The sequence below is a fragment of the Dipodomys spectabilis genome, unplaced genomic scaffold (assembly GCF_019054845.1).
Source record: "Dipodomys spectabilis isolate Male_0828 unplaced genomic scaffold, ASM1905484v1 ptg000147l, whole genome shotgun sequence".
NCBI classification, from domain to species: Eukaryota; Metazoa; Chordata; class Mammalia; order Rodentia; family Heteromyidae; genus Dipodomys; species Dipodomys spectabilis.
This window is the reverse complement of record NW_024870824.1, coordinates 16,316,049-16,337,733: the sequence shown is the minus strand read 5'-3', so window position 1 is coordinate 16,337,733 and position 21,685 is coordinate 16,316,049.

Sequence of the window (21,685 nt, the reverse complement as noted above, 5' to 3'; positions counted from 1 at the left end):
GAATCCTCAGGTCTCAATCTTCTGAGTATCTAGGATGACAGGTGTGAGGCCCTGGTGCCTGGCCATAGTGGGTATTTTATCCCATGCAGCTGTAGGAAATGTGAGGGTTGAGCTGAGCTCAGGTAGACCTCATTATGAGTAAAGGCTAAAGCTATGGGGAAGTGAAGCCTGTTAGGAAAATGGAGAAGGGAAAAGGAATAGGCCAGATGCTATTGTCCACAGGCTAGCATTGTTTAGAAGGGCACAGACCTTCTTGAGGGTTTGGTGGTTGTGTGAGGGACTTGGTTTGGGGTGGGGTTTATACAGTGCTTAACAAAGAAGCAGAAAATAAAAAATGGGCTATGTTGTCTTGAGGGCCCAGGATGGTGTCCTTGGTCAGGCCCAAAGTGGAATGCTCTGTCTGGGGTAACACTTTTTTGTTCTGTTGTTGGTCAGAGGGCTTGAACTCAGGAACTGAGTCCTGTCCCTGATCTCTTTTGCTCAAGGTTAGAGCTCTACCACTTTGAGCCATCGCTTCACTTCCTGTTTTGGGGTGGTTAATTGGAAATAAGAGTCATTTGGACTTCCCTGCCCAGGCTGCCTTTGAACTGCGAGCCTCGGATCTCAGCCTCCTGCGTAGCTAGGATGACAGGCGTGAGCTACCGTCGCCCAGCATCTGTTCCCGTCTCAAAACAGTCTGGACAGAGTCATAGTTTGATTTTCATATGTGCACATAATGTACTTTGACGACATCCATTTTCATTCACCCTCTCCCTCCTGCTGATATCAGGCCCCTATGAGTCTGATTTACTATTATTATTAAGTATATAATAACTGTGCCCAAGTTTTTTATTCCAAAACAAAATTCCCAGCAGGGGTCGGAGCCCCTGTCCCGCGGTGTAAACTGCACAGCCACCCTTCCCATCCTGGCTGGGGGCGGGAGTGGGAGAGCGAAGGGCGCAGGAAGTTGAAGGGAGGATGCATCATCAATAAGATCGGACTTGACTACAGGAAGCCGAAGCCAAAACAACAGTTGCTACCGTGACGAGGCCGTCTTTCTCCCACAGAAACCCAGAATGGGGGGAGCCGGGCCGGCATAGCAGCAGCGCCTTCCCTTCCGCATCCCCTTCCCCTCCGTACGGCCCTCGGCCTCACAGTCCAACATGGCGCGAGATCAAAGAAAGGACAGCAGGAAGGACAAAGGTAGAAAGATGGAAAGAGCCAGGGAGTATTCTCCGACGCTGCCGCAGGATGTTTATCTTTGCATTTCACTGGCTACGAGGGGTCACGTGTCTTGGTCGCAAAGGAGCACGGGAAATGTAGTTTTTATTTGGTGTGCCGTGATTTCAGTAAGTCCATCTTGGGAGGGAGAGAATGGATAGCGAGGGGCAAGGCTTCGGATTTCTTTCTCCTGTAAAAGTTTCCTAAGATCGGGATTCTTAGGCCTCTGTCACTGTAGTGAGGTCTGAACGTGAGCCCTTGATCCAACAGAGGTGTCTGACTGGATGGGAGGGGCTGGCTGAGGGGAGGCAGGGAAGAAGAGCTTGGAACTGGAGAGTGACAGTCATTTCACTCTCTGTGCTGACTAAGTAGTTCTGGTATTTGGAACGTGTGAGCTCAGCAACCTGCAAGATTACCCTCCCTTGCAGCCAGGAAATGGCTTTCACAGGTGGGCAATTTAGGAAATGTCTATCTGAAGGATGTTTCCATGCATGTAAAAACAGAGATGAAGCTGTTGCCCATGATGTCAGGAAATGCCCTGGAGTGAACTGCTTGTGTGATCCTCTCATTCTGCAGTTGAGAACCTATAATTTTCTTTGCTACCAGCACATCAGATACTGCAGCTACAATATCCCTCTACTCGATTGCCTTTCCTCTTTTTGGTAATATATCTGTTTTTCTTCTAAGGAGATGTCCCCCGTTGCCACCCTAGGGTTCAGTGTAAGTTGCTCTGATGGCTCTACCCTTTCTTTTCCTTTAGGTGATTAGCTGCACAGGCTTAGCTAATCAGAGCCATAGCGATTAATTCCAGGATTGGATTGTGGTATCACCCAGGCCAGGAGATAGCCCTGGGATGTTTGCTGAGGTTGTTGGGATATAAGGAGAAGCAAATCTTCCCCACCGGGAATGTGAAGCTGATGAAATGCAGCTTTGGAGTTGCTGATGACTGATTCCTTGTGGAAAATGAAGGAACAAGCTAACAAAGAGGACAGAATATTGAAGGAACAGGGTGACACATTCCCAATGACATTACTTGGCTCTTAGCATTCAGCCATTCCTGAAGCCGGGGATCATCCTTGAATTTTCCAGTGTGTAAGTCAATAATTCTTTTCCATTTAAGACTGTTGAGCCAGGCACCGGTGGCTCATGCCTGTAATCCTAGCTACTTAGGAGACTGAGATCTGAGGATCACGGTTCAAAGCCAGCCCGGGCAGGAAAGTCCGTGAGACTCTTATCTCCAATAAACCACTAGAAAACTGGAAGTGGTGGTGTGGCTCAAGTGGTAGAGCGCTTGCCTTGAGCTGAGGAGTGCAGGGACAGCGCCCAAGCCCAGAGTTCAAGCCCCATGGCCAACAAAAAACAAAAAACAAACAAAAAAAGACTGTTGAGCTGGGTTTCCATCATTCACAACTGAAAAAGCCCCCAGTGAATATGCCAACCAAGAGGCAGATCTGCCTGGAAGTAGAAATGAGCTTTCTGTGATTAAGAATGCCATCAGGCCAGGTGCCTGTGATGCCTACAGCTCAGTTTCCTCCACAAGATGCACTTAGAGCCTGATGCGGGTGTCTGGCATAGTGAGAGCCCAGTGCGCATGCCTGGTATGGTGAGAGCCTCGGTGCAGGCTCACTGTGGTACAGTGTCTGCAGTATAGCGGTCAACCTCCCTCTCCTCTCTGTGTTGTGCCTCCGGATGGGAGTGGAAGTCCATGTACCTCCACTTCAATCCTGCATGGGGCAGTTTAGGCCCTGCTAAGTAAGGACTCAGGTGACCAAGTAAGGACTCATAAGTCCTTAGAAGCTCAGAAGGCTGAGAGATGGAGGAGCTAGGCTTGTGTTCGACTCTCCTCTATGGAGATAATTGGTGTCTATGGATGAAGATAGCATAATGACACTACAAGCTATTGAGCAGTAAGAGAGTGAGAGAAAAAAGAAAATGAGATGATTAATTTGTCAAAATTCTGATATCTACATGTTTGCTATGGTGAACCCCCTTTATACAATTTATACACACTGAACACACAGAATGACGGGAAAGTGAAACACCTCTGCTGGGGGTCAGGTATAGGAGGGTGATATAGTGAGAATGCTTTACATCAATCAGACAAGTTGAACATGTGTAACCAATGCATCCTGCTCAAGTTCACCCCCTCTGTCACTGTCCCCCATTCTCCTTGTCTTAAACAAGTTCAATAGGCTCCATTGTATTAAATATATACATGCAAATAGACTATTTCCGCCATACTCATTGTTACGTATCCTCTTCATAGGTCCTCTCTTGTCCTGCTCATGCCTACCTGCCATTGGAGGCTGTTTTACTTCGCAGTAATTCATTTTGTTTAGTGTATTAATTACATCAAGGGGTTTTATTAGGTCAAAGTATTTTATATGCATATATGAAAATTAAACAACACAACTTGTTGAAATCATTTTATGAAAGGAGGGGAGGATGAGGCCCTCAAGCAGGAAGATAGGACACCAGGCACTGACTATAGGGCACAGTTTATTGTACCCGCACAGACACATGCAGAGGGCTCAGGCCCAAAAGCTGAGTGTCTAGAACAAAGGGCTGAATCTTTTATGTTCCCTTTCCTCTTACCCAGTATGTATTTACACAGTATTTTATTGGCTAACTTTCAAGGATGCAAACTTTTAGCCAACATGGCCTCCATGCTGCTTTGCTCCCAGGGCTCAGCCTTCCTCCACATAGTTGGTTTAGTTCAGCTCCTTTTCATCCTCTGTGCAACATGGATGTACTGAGGTTGATGGAGTATATTGTCTGCCTATATAAAAATGCCATAATGAAACTCCTCCTGAACAACTCTATATGCTAATAAAAAAAAAACCTTATAAAAAGGAAAATGCTTCTACTCTCCCCAGAGTCACATTTTTAAGATACTGTTTCATTTAAAATATCACCTTCTTCTGGGTACCAGTGGCTCCCACTTATAATCCTATCTACTCAGGAGGCTGAGATCTCAAGGTCAAGGTTCGAAGCCAGCCTGGACAGGAAAATCCATGAGACTTATCTCCAATTAATCACCAAAAAGCTAGAAGTGGAACTGTGAGTCATGTGAGACAGTGTTAGCATTCAGTGAAAAAGCTTAAGGACAGTGCCTGGGCCCTGAGTTCAAGCCCCAGGACCAACACACACACACACACACACACACACACACACACACATACACACACACACTTTACCTTTATCTCAGATCCTTTCTGGAAGTTGTGGGGAGCATATAACATTTCCCTGAGAGCTGGGATTGGGGACCCTCACTGGGATGGAGCAGAGACAAGTGCACCTTTATAGCTCCAGGAGACCTCAGGTGAGTGTGTACATAACAGATACGTTTGAGAAAATGGGGAAGCAGCATGTGGCTATGGGAGTATTTGGGAGAGTGTACATGAGACACCTAAATCTAGACATCCTAGAATGATAGAATTTCTAAGAAAAACGCAAGGTTTTTTTTTTTAAAGCATCATTACTTTTAAAAAATATGTACAGAAAGCCGGGCGCCGGTGGCTCATGCCTGTAATCCTAGCTACTCAGGAAGCTGAGATCTGAGGATCGCGGTTCAAAGCCAGCCCAGGCAGGAAAGTTTGTGAGACTCTTATCTCCAATAAACGGCTAGAAAATCGGAAGTGGTGCTGTGGCTCAAGTGGTAGAGCGCTCGCCTTGAGCTGAAGAGCACAAGGACAGCGCCCAAGCCCAGGGGTCAAGCCCCATGACAAAAAAAAAAAAAAATGTACAGATGTTGAAATTAGCAAAAAACATACAGGGCAGTGTAAATTCCTTAGAAAGGTTTAACCAAAGGTTAACAAAATAAACACTAGGAAATGGGGAAGGTGGGGTGAAGGGGAGGAGAGAAGATGGGGAAAATGCAGTATACAACTCAATGCATATCCTACAAACTTAAGAAAAGTAAGGGAGGGATGACTGAGAATGTTGAAAAGTGTTACCTTGATCAAGATGTATTGTAGTCATAAACTGCATTGTTGCATGGCAACTCCTTTATACAGCTACTTAAAGAGAAAAATACTATTATTTAAAAAGTATGAGTGAATGACTTGTAAGTTTGGGGTATCTGTAATATGTAATAGGAGTATATGTGTCTGAATGACTTTTGTTAGTTTGGGAGAAGGAGCACTTGGGAGTGTGGATGGAAGGTGTGAGCTGGTTGTAATTTGTGTGAGAATGTTCTTGTGTGTCGAGTGAGGGCGAGTAGTGTGTGTCTGGGTGTGCAGCACCAGAATTACACGTAGAAAACACCCGGGGAGGGTGGCATGGCCTGCTACAGGCTCTGTGTGTGCGGGACTGTTTCTAGGACACACCCATGCCCTGTGTTGGGGTGACCCAGCTGCTCCTGGCCTCCTTGACCTTCATCTGTCCTCAGTCCTCATCTCCCTTTCCCAGGCTGGCGACAGCTGGTTGTTACCGCCTCTGCCGGCCAGCACTGCCAGCTGCAGGCAGAACAGCGAGCACAGGACGGGCTCCTCCCCTCAGGGCGGCGTCCACGCGCGGGAGGACGTGGGGCACAAGGGTGTGGGCTTCCGGGGGCCGCCGGGCTGCGGCCAGGCCGGAGTCCCCGACACCCTGGTGAGGTCGGCTTGGGAGATGTCAAGGTCACCGGCTCGCAGGGAGGCGGGCGGGCGCTCTCTGCGCCCTCTGCCGGGCGCCGTCCGCACTGCGGACGCGGAGGGAAGCGCCGCCCACCCGCCCCGCGGAGCGGCCTCCTCCAGCTCCGGGCCCTCGCCGGGCCCAGGCCGCTGGCCCCGGCGCCCCCGAGGCTGGGAACGCCGGACGCGAGCCAGGCCAGGCCTGACACTCGATAGAGGCCCACGGACGGAAACGATCGCGTCGATTGGTTCCGAGGCTAACGAAGGGCCAGGGGATCCCCGAGAGGGGAGGGGCACGGCGGGAGATGGGGTGCGAGGCGGGCCGTGCCCGCTTCGTCCGGGCGCGGGTTCTGCCCTTCTCCCGTCGGCCTCGAGCAGACTTTCCCAGTGGCCGAACCCGGCGTCTGGATGGGGCCGGCGGGCCGCGAGCGGGGGGCGGCGGCCGGTCCGCTCCGCCCCGGCGGTGGACGACGGTGACGGACACGCCGGGACCTCCGGGCGTGGGGGGCCGCCGCCCCCGCCCCGCATCGTCCCCAGCCCCACACAGACGCGTTCACCCGGGTTCAGAAGGATGCCCGCGGCGCCGGAGGCCCAGCCCGCCTTCCCCCTCCCCCTCCCCTCCCCTCCCGCCTCCCCTCCCTCCTCGCCCGCCTCCCCTCCCCTCCCCGCATCCCCTCCCCTCCCGCCTCCCCTCCCTCCCGCCTCCCCTCCCCTCCCCCGGGACGCGGGGCCCGGCCCGCCTCCCCTCCCCTCCCCTCCCCTCCCACCCTTCCCCTCCCCTCCCCCTCCCCTCCCCTCCCGCCTCCCCTCCCCTCCCCCGGGACGCGGGGCCCGGCCCGCCTCCCCTCCCCTCCCCTCCCCTCCCCTCCCCCCTCCCCTCCCCTCCCCTCCCGACTCCCCTCCCCCTCCCCTCCCCTCCCCCGGGACGCGGGGCCCGGCCCGCCTCCCCTCCCCTCCCCTCCCCTCTCCCCCAGGACGCGGGCACGGCGCGCCCCTCGCTCAGGTCGAAGAGTGTTAGTTACCCTGATCTAGATACTGTGCTCACACGCCGCCGTGGTGCAATGGCGACTCCTTGAAACAACTGCTGAAAGATACAATGCTGTTACTGCTGTTAACGTATGAATGGGGGGCTTGTATGTTCGGGGCGTCTGTAGAAGGGAGGAGCGAGGGCATGAACCTGCTCGTCTGAGCTCCGGACCACAGCCTCGCCCGCTCTGCCGGGCGCTCCACAGAGAAGAGGAGGAAACCCGGGCGATCGGAAAGCCAGCAGAATTCCCAGACAGATCCCCCCACTTCCCGCCCCCCCCTACCACCTACAGGGGAGGGGGGGAAGCACCTCGGGGGGGGCGGGGAGGGCAGGGTCCCGCGCCCCCCCCCCCCCGCACGCGCTCCCCCCCCACGCGGTGCTTAGCGGGGACCCCGCACTCGGTGCCCTCTGGGTCAGTGTTACCCAGGGAAATGAGCGGATTCGACCCACACGATTTCCTCCTGTCAGCAGCGAGGAGCTTCACTCAGTGAACGCTGCAGGCACTGAGCTCACGGCCTGGGAAGAGCTCTTCACAAGTGCCAGTTTCCAGCCCCCATTTTCCAGATAAGGAACCCCAGAACCAGAGATACCAGGGATTGGTTCCAGAAGAGGGCAGGAGAAGGCAAAGGAAGAGGGAAGGAGGGGGAGCGCAGGGGAAGGGGCGACAGGGAAAGGAAGAGAGAAGGACAGGCAAGAAGGAACAGCAGGACCGGGCGGTATCTAGGTGGGCCCTAGGCCTCAGCTCTTTCCAGAAAGGCACACCCCTGCGCTTCCCAGTAGCGAAGCAAGATGAGACAGGTTGACTTTGGGTCAGAAACCTCAAGTTCTTAAAATGAGCTTGCATGCAGACGTTACTACAGAGGCCTGGAGTCATACATAGCCTGGCACTGTGACCTTGGATTTGGAATTTACCTTGCACATGTGTACCACGCACATTTGCGTCGTGCACATCTGTACCGGGGGCATGAGAGTTTCCACCGCAGAGCGCCTTGCAGTAAGGGAGGCTTATAGGTGAGGAGGAGCATGGGAAGGTATCCCATAAACTACAAAGTTGTGGATGACGGGTGAGATGTATAATGGGATGGGCAGTGGCCTGGGAGGAGGGAGGAAAGAGCAGACACACCTGGCCCACACACAGGTTTTTCTGGTTTGGGTGGAGAGAAGGTAGGGAGTTGGCACCTCTGCCAGGAGCTGCCAGGGAGAACCACAGAAAGACCCGGTGACTCACTCTCTTCCTCCGCCTCTCCTTTCTCCTCCTCCTTATCCTCCTCTCCTGCTTCCTGTTCTCTCCAAGTTTCTTGTCTTAATTGCTTTTTTTTTTTTTTTGCTGACAAAAGCAGAAAGCAGTGCACACTCACTGTATAAATTTCAAACCACCCGAAAAAACACATATATAGTATTAAAAACAGTTTCTCACAGTCAGGTGTGATGCTGTTGTATATTTTTCCAGATTTTTCTTTTTGGGGATCAGTCCTGGGCTTGAAATTCGGGCTTGAGAGCTGAGCTGAGCTATTCCTGAGCTTCTTTTTGCTGAAGGCTAGCATTCTACCACTTGATCCATAGCACCACTTCTGGCTTTTTTTTTTTTTTTGGTAATTTCGTGGAGATGAGAGTCATACAGACTTTTCTCAGCCTCCTGACTAAATAGGATTACAAGTGAGTGCCACTGATACCCTGCCAGAATTTTTCTTTTTTTCTGTCATGGGGCTTGAACTCCAGGCCTTGTCCCTCAGCTCTTCAGCTCAAGGCTAGTGCTCTACCACTTGAGCCACAGCACCACTTCCGGTTTTCTGGTGGTTTATTGGAGATAAGAGTTTCAAGGGCTTTCCTGCCTGGGCTGGCTTTGAACCTCGAACCTCAGATCTCAGCCTCCTTAGTAGCTAGGATTACAGGCGTGAGCCACTGGTGCCTGGTGCAGATGTCTCTCTCTCTCTCTCTCTCTCTTTCTTTCTTTCTGTCATGGGGCTTGAACTCTGGGCCTGGGCGCTGTCCCTCACCTCTTCAGCTCAATGAGAGCGCTCTATCGCTTGAGCCACAGTGCCACTTCCGGTTTTCTAGTGGTTTATTGGAGATAAGAGTCATACAGACTTTTCCTGCCCAGGCTGGCTTTGAACCGTGATCCTCAGATCTCAGCCTCCTGAGTAGCTAGGATTACAGGTGTGAGCCACCAGCGCCCGGCCAGATGTCTATTTCTTAAGAAAAAAAGGAGGCCTGGCACTGGTGGCTCATGCCTTAATCCTAACAGCACTGGAGGCTGAGATCAGATTTGCAGATTGAGGTTTGAAGTCAGCCTTGGAAGGAATATCTGTGAGACTTATATTTTTCAATTAATCACCAAAAAGCAGGAAGTAGAGCTGTGGCTCAAATGATAGAGAACCAGTCATGAGCAAAAAAGCTAAGGAAGACCACCCCAGGCCCCAAGTTCAAGCCACAGTTCTGTCACACACATGCACACACACAGAAGCATAATTCCCAGAGGACCAGTGAAAGAAAGCTAGGGGAGCTGTGTAAGTGGACTTCCTCCCACGAGGTCCTCACAACTCACTGCTGCTCACTGCGGCCCGCAAGAGTGCAGAAACATATTCTCTGAACTGTCTATCTACAAGTAGGCCCGAGTGAGGGGCGGCAGTGATGACAGACCCTGCTAAGATTGCTGAGGGCCATATCCCAGCCCCAGTGATAACTAGTTGGGTGCAGGGGTAAGTGGGGCTCCGGAGCCTCTTTTCCTTTCTTTGCAGATGGAAGTCGTGACGGCATTCTGGCAAGGCCTAGTGTGCTGAGTGTAGCATAATGTCTGGCTCACCCACACGCAGTGTCCCACCCCGGGGATCTTACCAGGTATATTATCCTGTTTGGCTGGGAGGCAGAATTAAGTGGAAAGATGAGTCATAGGGATCCCGAAACTCTCCCCAGAGATGAGAAGTCTTACATCCAGAATCACAGCTCTGCCTGCACAAGTGTGGGAGGAAGTCCCAGGTTACCTTGGTGCTGGATGCAGCTAGACCTGCAGCTGAATGTGCTGAGCTCCTCCCACAGGGGAGGTGAGAGGTTCTGAAGGAGGCTCCTCAGTCCATCTGAGGCCCCTTTACCACCATCCAGCCATGGACATGGAACATGGAGCTTTCCACATCTTTGTGTGTGTGTGGGGGGGGGGGGAGGTGGGCAGGGGCAAGGGGGGTAGGGATGCTTGGGGATTAAACCTAGTGCTTCAAGCATGTAAGGCAAGCTATACCTCCAGCCCTGGAACTGTCAACCTTGTCTAAAACTTCTCCCTCCAGGTTTCACTCCTCACCTCCCTCCAAGCCTGTCTCCCAATCCCCCCAGCCTTGGGACTGGTCCTTGAATCCAGCATTCACTTAAGCCTGGCCTGGGGAAGGAGACTCTGCCCACCCACTCCTCACCCTCCTGCAGCAGGTCTGCCCTACACCCTCTTCCTCCCTGTCTCTGCAGTCTCCATCTGCCACCTACTGGCCATTTGCCATCCCACAGCTGGAACAAATGCTTTATGTTTACTCTGACTTTTTTCTTTTGCTGCTAACTAGGGTTTGAATTTAGTACTCTACACTCTCTTGGCTTGCTTGCTCACAGCTGGAGCTCTACCATTGAAGTCACACCTTCAGTCAGCATTTTTGCTGGTTAGAGGTTCCGACTTTTCTGCTTGAGTTGGCTTTGAACCTCAATCCTTCACATCTTAGCCTTCTGAGTAGCTAAAATTACAGATGTGGGCCATCCATGCCCAGAAATGGGATGAGGGCAAACAGTGCTATCCAAAAGATATGCCTACATTTTACTTCCTGGGATCTGTAAATTTGACCTAATTTGGAAAAAGGGCTTTTGGAGATTTAATTAAGGATCTTGAGATGTACAGATTGTTCCTCTTTTTTTTTTTTTTTTTCCAATTGCTCGTTTTAAACTTGGGGCTTGGCACTGTCTTTAAGCTCTTTTTGCTCAAGACTAGCACTCTACCACTTTGAGCTGCAGCACCACTTCCCATTTTCTGGTGGCTTATTGGAGATAATGAAATAAAGATACTGGGTCTAAGTAACATCGCCTTGTTCTTACTGCCTTCCTGGTGTCTTCCTGGGTGGTGGGGGCTTTTCACCCACCTCTAAAAAGCCTGGAGGTGAGATGGCCATTCTGTGAATTGCAGATGTCATGCTGTTTAGCCCCAGGAAAGCTTTGCTACAGAGAATGATCACCCTTGATTATTCCTCTAGATTCCCCCTAGATTTGCTCAACCCTGCGTGCTTCCCTATATGGAAAGTTTTGTTTACCCCTGAGTCTTCCCCTTTATGATTTGCTTCGGTTGGGCTTGGGTCTCTTCCCTAAACATGTAGTTTGTGTGCGAGCAGCATTCTGGGCTGCAGGAGTCAACGGGCCGTCACTGGCCTTCTCATCAAGACGCCAACCTGACCTCTCAAAACGCGGCTTCTCTGTCCTCACGATTGGATTCCTGTATAGCATTTGGAGGCCCCAGCAAGATCCCAGGGCCCAGGTGGGCACTTGGGTTCCTTGAAGCCACTAGGGGATGGCCTCAATATGCTGGTTGCCAAGGGACAGGAGACTCTAAAGGTCAGCCGCTGTTTGAGACCTTTTTCAAGGCCTGGAGACTCTTCTGCTGCTCTGACAGCCAGCTCATGGATGCCTGACAGACTGCTAAGTTTTTGGGAGTCACCCAGGAGACCTCCAGAGTAAGCTTCTGTTTTTCTCTGCTTTCTGTTTGTCTGTTTTTCTGTTTTCTGGGGACATATCCATCTGGAATTGTTGGGGTGGGGGACTTGCTTGAGATCTCTCCATCAGGCCCTCAAGGTGAATGACGACCACAGAGGGTTTTGGGTTCTGCTGAGGTGAGAGATCTGTGCATCAGGCCTGCCCAGGGGCTCTTAGGACAGTAGAGAGTTCTGGTTACTGCTGAGGTGAGAAATCTCCAGATCATGCCTACCCAGCAGGCTTCAGTTTTTGTGTTTCTATCTTGGTCTTTTCTTGTTCTTTTCTTAAAAATCAGTACCAGTTTGTAATGTGGGTCATTGTTTTCTGTGTCGCTGCCCTTCATTTAGACATCTCTGTGGGGGGAACCAAAGTTCTAGCATCTGGCTGGGGCCACAGGCCTGTTATGTCCCCTCCATGCAGCGGCAGTTAGAGGTGGGCATGGGCAGCACAGGCCTGGTTCAGATCCCTAGTTAACCTTGGTAGTTTGAAGCTTACTTGTCCTCCTCTTCCTCCTCCATCTAAAGCATTCAAAGGTCAATTCAAATGCTAATGTCCTTTGCTAACAAAGTTGCCTTTCTTTGCAGGCCCTGGAGAAATGAGGCCCAGCTAATGTGCTTTGTTAGCAAAGTTTGTCCAAACATCTAGATTTTGGTTATCTGTAAGAGTAAGATATTTTGTTTGGTTGTTAGCAAAAGTTTTTCTAACACTGACCACTGTGGTTCTCTGGTGCTATGGGTAAAAGTATCCCTTGACACTAGAATTCCAGAAACTGTACAGTAGATATTATTTTTGCAAGCTTTAAGATCTTTCGTGTGTGTGTGTGTGTGTGTGTGTGTGTGTGTGTGTGTGTTTGTAAACATGTTCAAGATAATCTGGTATTTTAATGCATAGAGCTGTTAGCATTGTAGTCAAGAGTTATCTGGCTTAGCAAAAATGTAAATCTCTTGAGGACTTAGGTTTTTTTTTTTAAAAGGAGAAATCTGCACAGTTGTAAAAAGATAAATGTTGTCATAACTTTGCTCTTGGCTTTAACGAGCTTCTTACCCAATGGTTTTTCTTTTTGGTGCTAATATGTGAGAGGTATTGATTTGTTGTTCCTTATATTGTTTCTGTGGCTAGTTATCCTCCCTAATTTCTCATATGTTTTCCCTTCCAGTTGGGAGAAAAAACGGCTCCCAATGACATCTGATACTGGCAACCCCTTGGTAAAATAGGCTAAGCCTTCAAGTCTCTGGATAGGCAGGGTCAGAGCCCCTACTCAGCTTGAAGCAGTTACAGAAGATGGATCTTCCCTCATCAACACTTTTTAAAATCAAGGGACCAAAGTCATTTTTGGGAAAATGAGGCAGGATAGATGAAAGGAATAGGCATGGAAAACAGTGGTAATAAGTACAGACCCCCCTGGAGTGTGAAGACCCACACTCTGAGGGATGGGTACAGGCCCAAGCCTTATAGGTCTGCCCAGGAAATCCTTGCCTGATTGGAGAAAATCTGGTTACTAAAAGTTGTTGCCCTGATACATTGCCCTGGTCCACTACCTGAGAAGTTGCCTTAAAAATCAGTGGGGTGGCTGGGAATGTGGTTTAGTGATAGAGTGCTTGCCATGCATGCATGAAGCCCTGGATTCAATATCTCAGTACCACATAAACAGAAAAGGCCAGAAGTGGTGCTGTGGCTCAAGTGGTAGAGTGCTAACCTTGAGCAAAAGAAGCTCAGGGACAGTGTCCAGACCCAGAGTTCAAGCCCCAGGAATGGCAAAACAAAAAAACAAAAACAAAACAAAACAAAGGAACCACCTATGGGGCTCCTAAGTATCTTATTGTTCCTGGCCTTGGCCTGCCCTCCACACCAGCATACTCAGAGGAAACAACCAGAAAGGCATTGGGAAATGGATTTCACTAAATTTAGGCCCCAGCCTTAGGTAAAGTTAATAATGCTTCCTTAATTTAAGTCTCTGCAGAACTTGCAGCTACCTCAGCAGGAGGTTTATAAACAAGTTTGGGAGACACAGCTATTGCTGTGTCCAACACATATCTTCCAACCTGGAGATTCTATCTGGGTTAATAAGCTAGTCAAGAACGGCTTCACAGGCATCTGGAAGGGTCTCTACATCATCATCCTGACCCACCCCCACCTTGGTAAAAGTAGACAGGACTCCTACATGGCTCCATCACATGACACTATGGACTTGAACCTAGGCCCTTGGGCTGGTCTAACCCCACCCAATGGCTCCTATCTTACTCTGAGCTTCTATTTTCTGCCCCCTTTGCCTGAAAAGCTGCAGATCCTTCTACCCCATGGTCCTTCTTCTGTGGGTCTGGGCACTCTCCTCGCTCTTGCCTACCCATCTGCCTCCTTATAGGAGTAGAGACCAGTGAAGTTAACAGGAAAAGGATGACCTGATGGTCAAAGCTGATTGTGAAAGGTGAGGTCCTTGTCATGGGAGGAATGCAAACATGATGCAAGCTCTTGGTTAGAGTGTGTGGGGTTTGTGCCTGCCATGGAAACACACAAATCCAAGATGGCTTGGGTCAGAGGGAGAAGCACCTAACTTAATGGAGCTGTGGTTCCATCCCCAGGCTCAGGCTGTGCAACTGGCATGTCTGTTTGTCCTGAGTGAGGTCACTTAAGTACCATCTCCAGTCTCTCCCGAAAGGCAGCAAATCCAAACCTTCTCAGTCCTTTTTGGGTTGGTTTTTAGAGGCACAAAGTAAAGGCCTAGCAACCACAAGGATGATGCCGATGCTGATAATTTTTTTTTTTTTGGCTCCAGTCGTGGGCCTGAACTCGGCCTGGGCGCTGTCCCTCAGCTCTTCAGCTCAAGGCTAGCGCTCTACCACTTGAGCCACAGCACCACTTCTGGCTTTTTTCTTTTTTCTTACATGGTGCTGAGGAATCGAACCCAGGGCCTCATGCGTACAAGGCAAGCGCTCTACCACTGAGCCACTTTCCCAGCCCCTGATGCTGATAATTTTTATAACCAGTAATATTGAAACCTTTCAGGGTCTCTCTCTCTCTCTTTCTCTCTCTCTCACCTCTGCTCTCTCTCCTCTCTCTTTCTATCTCTTTCTCTCTCTCTTAAGTACTAAGACTTATACTCATGGTCTGGGTGCAGTCCCTTGGCTTTTTCACTCAAGACCAATGCTCTACCACTTGAGTATAACTCCACTTCTGTTTTTTTCTTTACTGGCTAATTGGAGATTAGGAGTCTCATGGATCTTTTTGCCTAGGCTAGCTTCAAATCATGATTTGAATCGGATTTCAGCTGCTTGAGTGTCTAGGATTACAGGCATGAGCCACCAGTGCCCGGTTTTCTGGGTTTTACTGAAAACCTGACCACAATATGTATTTAATTAGTAAAGATCAAATGAAGCCAACAGAGAGATGTATTTTGTTTAAACAATTTTTTTGGTGGTATTCGGATTTCCTAGGCAGGCACTCTATCACTTAAGCCATGCCCTTTTTTCTTCAGTTAAATTTTTATTTTGTGCCAGTCCTAGGGGTTGAAATCAGGGTCTGGGCGCTATCTCTGAGCTTTTGGCGTAAGCCTAGCACTCTGCCACTTTGAGCCACAGCTCCATTTCTGGCTTTTGGTAGTTAGAGATGAGTCTCATGGACTTTCCTGCCTGGGCTGGCTTTGAACTGTGATCCTCTGATCTCATCTTCCTCAGCAGCTAAGCTTATAGGTTTGAGTCACCAGCACCCAACGTATTGGCGTTTTGACTCAGGGACTTAGTTTTCCTAGGCAGGCACTTTACCACTTGAACCATGCTCCTTCTTTACTCTAGTTAAAATTTTTTTGTCAGTTGTGGGGCTTGAACTCTGGGCCTGGGAGCTGTCCCTCAGCTCTTCAGCCACAGGGCCACTTCTGGCTTTTTCTGGTGGTTTATTTGAGATAAGAGTCTCACGGACTTTACTGCCTGGGCTGGCTTTGAACCTCGATCCTCAGATCTCAGCCTCTTGAGTAGCTGGGATTACAGGCGTGAGCCACCAGTGCCCTGTTCTAGTTAAAGTATGCTTTCATGTTTTTGTTTCTGTTTTTTTTTGGCCTGGCACCAGATCCTCCAGATCTCTGCTTCCCAAATGGCTAAGGATTACATACTTGACCCTAAAAGTGTATTTTGAACTGGTAGCCCTCCTGTTTTAGCCTTCTCATTGATCATTGAAGTATACCACCATGGCCAACTAAAAGTGAACTTGGAAATGCAAAATCCTCCACAAATGGGTTGGACAATGGCTACTGATGATAGCAATATATGGAAAGTCCTTGTAAGCAAGGAAGCTGTGGGCCCAGAGTGAGCCACAAGAGGGCACCCTGTCCCCTTTCTCCCTGGGTATAAAGGCTCTATGGATGGCCCATTCAAAAAAATTGTCTTGGGCCTCTGTCCTAAGCAGTGCTATGACTTGTGACTAGGCCTGGGGTTCTGATTCCCTCCCCAGGAACAAGTCCTTTGGGGGGGGGTGGCCTTTAGAGATGGGCTTGAAATTGTCCTTCTGACCAGCTGGGCCCACAAACTGTGTCAGCATGCCAGCCCTGCAAGTGCGAACTTTGCTGTCCTCACAGCAGGCATTCTCTGGAGTCTGGTACACCACTCTATCTGGCACCAGGCATGCATCTGAACCCCAGAGATGCCTTCTGGCAGGCATTGAGGGGAATGACGGTGGTGCCTGTCGGGGGATAGCTTCTGTTCTTCCTGGCCACACCTCCTCTCCATCCTAAGAGCAGATCAGAGTTGGGCTAATGGCCTGCGGTCCCCAGGGATCAGACATCCACAAGAAGTGAATTGGCCTCACAGAGTTTAGACTCAGTTTCCCATTTGACCTGGTCAATGACAACTTTGGGACTGAAGGAAATGGGTCTCTGACTGATTATGGTTAGACTCCAAATGCGCTGTGTCCCATGGCTAAGCCTTGGGATACTCTCCCTCCCCTCTTCTCTGCACTGGAATGCTCCTGAGACTGAGGGTGTTTTATGTAAGCACCTGGAAAGGTGGGCACACCTGGCAATCTCTCTGTCTCTGTCTCTGTGTCTGTCTCTCTCTGTGGTATGCTGGTCCTGGGGCTTGAACTCAGGGCCTGGCCACTGTTCCTGAGCGTTTTTATTCAGGGCTAGTACTCTACTACTTGAGCCATAGCTCCACTTCTGGCTTTTTGGTGGTTCACTGGGGATAAGAGTCTCACAGACCTTCCTTTCAGGCTGACATGGAACCTTTATCTTCAGATCTCATCCTCCCGAGTAGCTAGGTACAAGCTTGGAATGATCTTAGCTGGGTCTTCTGGAAATTTCTGCCCTTGTCTTCCCCTTTGCCCCTACCTCTATGCTCCCATGGGGGAGAAAAACCAACAAAAGAGAACACAAACCAAGGGTCTAACATTTTATTACTGTCACAGGGTAGAGGAGAGAGTTGCGGATTAATGAAAGCATGCTTGTTTTCTTCTGGAGAGACAGTCAGGTCAAATGGGGCTGGGGCTATGACATGATGCTTAAAGAACATAAACGTTAACTTGATTTGATCTCAGCTCCCTACCTCCTTGGCTGTATGACCATAGGGAGGCCTGGGCCACGGCTGCCTTGGCTGTGACAATGAGTGTGGTGTAGCACCTGCCTCACTGGGTTCTGAGGACTGAGACTAGGGTCGCCATGTGTTTAGCACAGTGCAGATGAAAGTCAGTGAGCAGAAGCGATCATTATCACCCATTAGCACATTTCTGTTTCCACGATCGGGCCTGCAGCCTCACAGGGGCGAGCCTGCAAGGGGCTCATTTCACAGGTATCTTCAAAGAGCCTGATAGAAAGCAGCTTGGGGTACCATGGGAGCCACTCCTGGGCAGTGAGGACTTGAGCTCAGATTGAGCATTAGAGGACCCTGGGGACATGGCAGGAAAAGCATAGGGAAAGTTCTAGTATTGCACCTGGATTTCATCAGAGCTTTGGTCATGCCGTCAGTTAGTACTCCCTACATATAGGGGGGCATTCTCTATCTTTTACAGTTTTTGCTTTTGGCTAAGATGTTGCCAGAGGCCACAGAACTTGAACTAATTTGTGGCTGTCTGGGTAACCTTGGGCTGGTCACTTTACCTCTCTGAACCTAATTCCATGGACCCTAGTGGAGAATGACACCAGGCTTTTGGGAGAAATGTGAACTGTAAGGCATTGAGGCGTTGGTGGTAGTGAGAGAGTGGATAAGGCTTAAGTAGGTCATTGGCTCAGAAATGATTTCGTGTGTGTGGGGGGGGGGGTAGTGGTGGTGGTGTCAGAGTTCCTGCAGTGGAAAGAATCATCAAAGAGGGCATCTTTTATACCCTCCTTTTTTTTTTTGTCGGTCCTGGGTCTTGAACTTGGTGCCTGAGAGCTTTAGTGGTCAAGGTATGTACTCTAAGCTTTGGTGGTATGTACACTAAGCTTACGTGGTCAAGGTATGTACTCTACCACTTGAGCCACAGCTCCATTTCTGGCTTTTTTGCTGGTTTATTGGAGAGAAGACTCTCTTGGCCTTTCCTTCCTGGGCTGGCTTTGAACCACAATCCTCAAATCTCAGCCTCCTGAGTATGGAGGACTGCCAGTGTGAGCCACCAGCGCCTGTCGAAACGCCTCATTTTTATGTGACCACATCCCAAACTCAATTCAGATGCACAGTCTTTTATCTGATTTATCAAACTTAAGCCCTCGTGTGCATGTCTGAGTACCTGGCCATGTGGAGACAATCCTGTGGCCCCCATTACAAGCCCTGCAGGGAAGGGGTGAGGCGGGACAGCCAAAAGGAAGGAAGGATGGAGTGGCTCCACCTCCACCCAGCCTCAGCTGTGCAACTCGGGACACGCGTCCCAAGAGTGGAAGAGCGCTGACTTTCCCACACAGGGATGTTACGAAAGGGACACAGTGGAAAGAAAAGCAACTTAAAGGTCAACAATGTGGTTCACAAGCCCTCTTACCTCCAAAGGCCGGCCTTCTCCTGGCCCCTCATGTTCCCTGGGGGTGTTGGGAGCAATGCCGGGGTGGGAAGGAGGTGGATTCAGCGGTTAAGCCATGACCTCAAGAACAGTATTTCCAGGAATCCCCATCTTAGCATCCAAGGGATTCCTGGGAAAACTGGACCGTGAGGACAAGGTGGGAGAGTGGCCTTCAGCACCAGGGCCGGCCATGTCGGTCTCTAGGGACCTGCTGGCATAGTCTTCTGCATCCAGTCCCAGCCGGAGGAGCCAGCAGGGGGTGCTACACCATGCAAGATGCAGCTCACTGCTCTGGGAAGAGCGGCTGGAAATTGGAGGGCCCTTGGTGGTCAAGGGTCAGATAGTGATGTTGATCAGAAACCATCTAGAACCTTCTCTCTCCTTCCCCCCATCTGTAGGCCATGCATATTCTGGGTCTCTGGTGGGTGGGGCGGGGGAGGGGGGGAAGGTTGGGAGTGAATTTAAGTCAAGTTAAGGCTTTGTTTGGCAACTTTCTCATTGACAACTTCCATCAAGTACCTTAACCTCTGAGCCTCTGCAGTTCTTGATTGTAAAATGGGATTGGGTAGGACCTGCTGGACATAGAGAAGACTTGGGGTGGAGAAGGGCTGTCCACTGGGTTAATGGGAGTGTCTGAGTCTGCCTTTGCTACAAGTGACCCAGGGTATAAAAATGAGACCAAGGTTGGGGCTCAGAAAGGGAAAGCCCTGACTCATAGCTCAGGACTTTAGTCTGAATGTGTTTTTTAGGAATTGTCTGGTCAGTTGGGTTGTAGCACTGAATCATGAGTAGTGGCAGCCAGGACTTAGTGTAGAGGACTCTGAAGTTGCATCTGAATGCTGCTAGAATCATGGATGCCATACTGGGTATGGTGGTACCTGCCTGTAACCCCAGCTGAGGCAGGAAGGATTACAAATTTGAGGCCAGCCTGGACTATATCATGCAACACTGTTTCCAAATACAAAATGGAGCCCCTAAACCAATGCCTCGATTGATTAGCAGTGTATGCTGAGGAACTTGGAAGTAGAGAGAAGAGGCAGGGTGCTGGGTGCTGGGTGCTGGCCACTACTGAGTGATCCCAGTACCTCATAGTTCAGATGGACAGTCTGGGAACACAAGAGTCAAGACTCACACAGATCACAAAGCCAGTAGTGACACTGGTAAACTTGAGCCCAGGAACTTCGCCGGAACGGCAAGCTGGTGATGAAAACACCTTTTCCTTTTAGTTCATCCCCCCCAGCACCACTTACCAGGTCCAGCTGATGACTGCAGAGCAACTTCTCCCTTCCCGAGCTACAGTGCTTCATCTCAGACTCCCAACTGACCAGAGATGCAGCACTGCACCTCAGGCTGGGAGACAGGGTGCAGCGGGGCTCCACTGGGGAGGCATGGCAGGACCGGCTTCTTCCTGGGCAGGAGAGAAGGCATCAGAGTGGGTCTCTGCCCCTGGCCCAGGGCAGCCCAGAGCCCGCTGTAGCTGCTCCAGTGCTGTTTCCTGTCCTTAACCTGCCATCAGAGTCTTCTGGGACCGAACCTCAACCTTCCTTCCTTTTATAGCTTGAGATAGGATCTCAGAGGCTGAGATCTGAGGATCAAGGTTCAAAGCCAGCCTGGGCAAATAAATGTGAGAAACCCTTATCTCCAATTAGCCACCAAAAAGAAAGAAGTGGGGCTGTGGCTCAAGTGGTAGAGCACCAGTCTTGAGCAGAAAAAAAGCTAAGGAACGGCCCTCGAGCCCCAAGTTCAAGCCTCAGTAGCAGCACAAACAAACCAAAGCAAACAGATCTCCCACAGAAATCGGAACTGGAGCCCAAGACAAGCTACAGGAGGCCAGGAAGGTGCAATCTCTCCTGCTCTGTTACTGAAGACAAAGCACTTCTGAGGTTCGGCTTAGGGGCTGGCCTGCCCGAGGTACCCCATCCAAAGAAATGGCTTCCTCAACTCTGGAATTGTCTTGCAGAAACTCTTTTCAAGACCCACTTAAACTGGAGAAGAGTCCAATATTGTCATGACTATGGGTCACAGACAGCCTGTCCACTTCCCACAGCTCCCACTGGCCCTGGGTGACCAGGGACAGGGACATTTCAGGAGGTATCCAAGGAGGGCTGGCCCAGCAAAACTCTGAGGACAGCCCCTGCCTTCACTTAGGCACAGCTGGTCCCCGGGCCCCTTTCTCCTCCACTTTTGGCCTCCAAGGACTGCCAGAGGAATAGGTGACCGGGGGGGCCACAACACTAACTTCCTTGGGAATGGAGTGACTCAGTTGTACCCTGCCAATTCTCTTAAGTTCTATGGCCGGCAGGGAGAGCTTCAGTTTGCCTCTGTCCTGCCTGTGTGACTCCTTCTGCTTGTCCCTTATCACAGCCCGGGCCCCAAGCCCAGGGCCTGGCAGGCCCCAGTGTTTAGCTAACATGCAACAGCCTTGTTTCCTTTCACAGTATTTATTTTTAACTATAAACACTGTGATGGTTTTCCATTTGTAATAACTAGTTCTGCTTATATATTTAAAGGGGTGGAGCTTACATTTTAAAATATTATGCGTGCACGAAAAATTATAAAGGAGATGACATCCCCTCCTCATGAATCTTCAGGGCAGCTGGTAAGATGGCAGGGATGCAATCACCTCTGAGGAATACCGGGAAGCAAAGGCGGCCATTCGAGCTCTCCAGGCCTCCAGGCCCCCAAGGCCTGGCCTCTGCCAGGGAATGGAGGCTGTGGCTGAACCAATCTTGGGATAAAGAACCCTGGAAGGGGCATGGGAAGTAGGCAGGAGGTAACTTGATTCTCTAGGGAAATGAAGGCTGGATTAGGACTGTGGCCTTTGGCCTTTGTCCCTTACCTGGCTCTAGGCTGCCTAGTTCTGTCCCTTGGAATCTAGCATGATCCTGTGGATGGTGACTGTAATGAGAGGAGAGTGGTCATTACTGAACCTTTTAATTTTCCAAATCTCCACACATCTGTTAAAACTTCCTGGGCATGGAACTTTCCAAAGGACACAGGGCAAAGAATGGTGCTGGGATTCCTAACTTAGAAAGGCTCGTCCCAGAGTACCATCGCTGGGTGTCACGCCATATGTCATTCCCACCCATCAGTTCCCCAGTCCTCAGGGCTTGGGACAAGGTCTCCTCCTTCCAGCCATGCTATGTGTCCAGGGAAAGAGGGCCAGACACTCATGAGGTAGCCC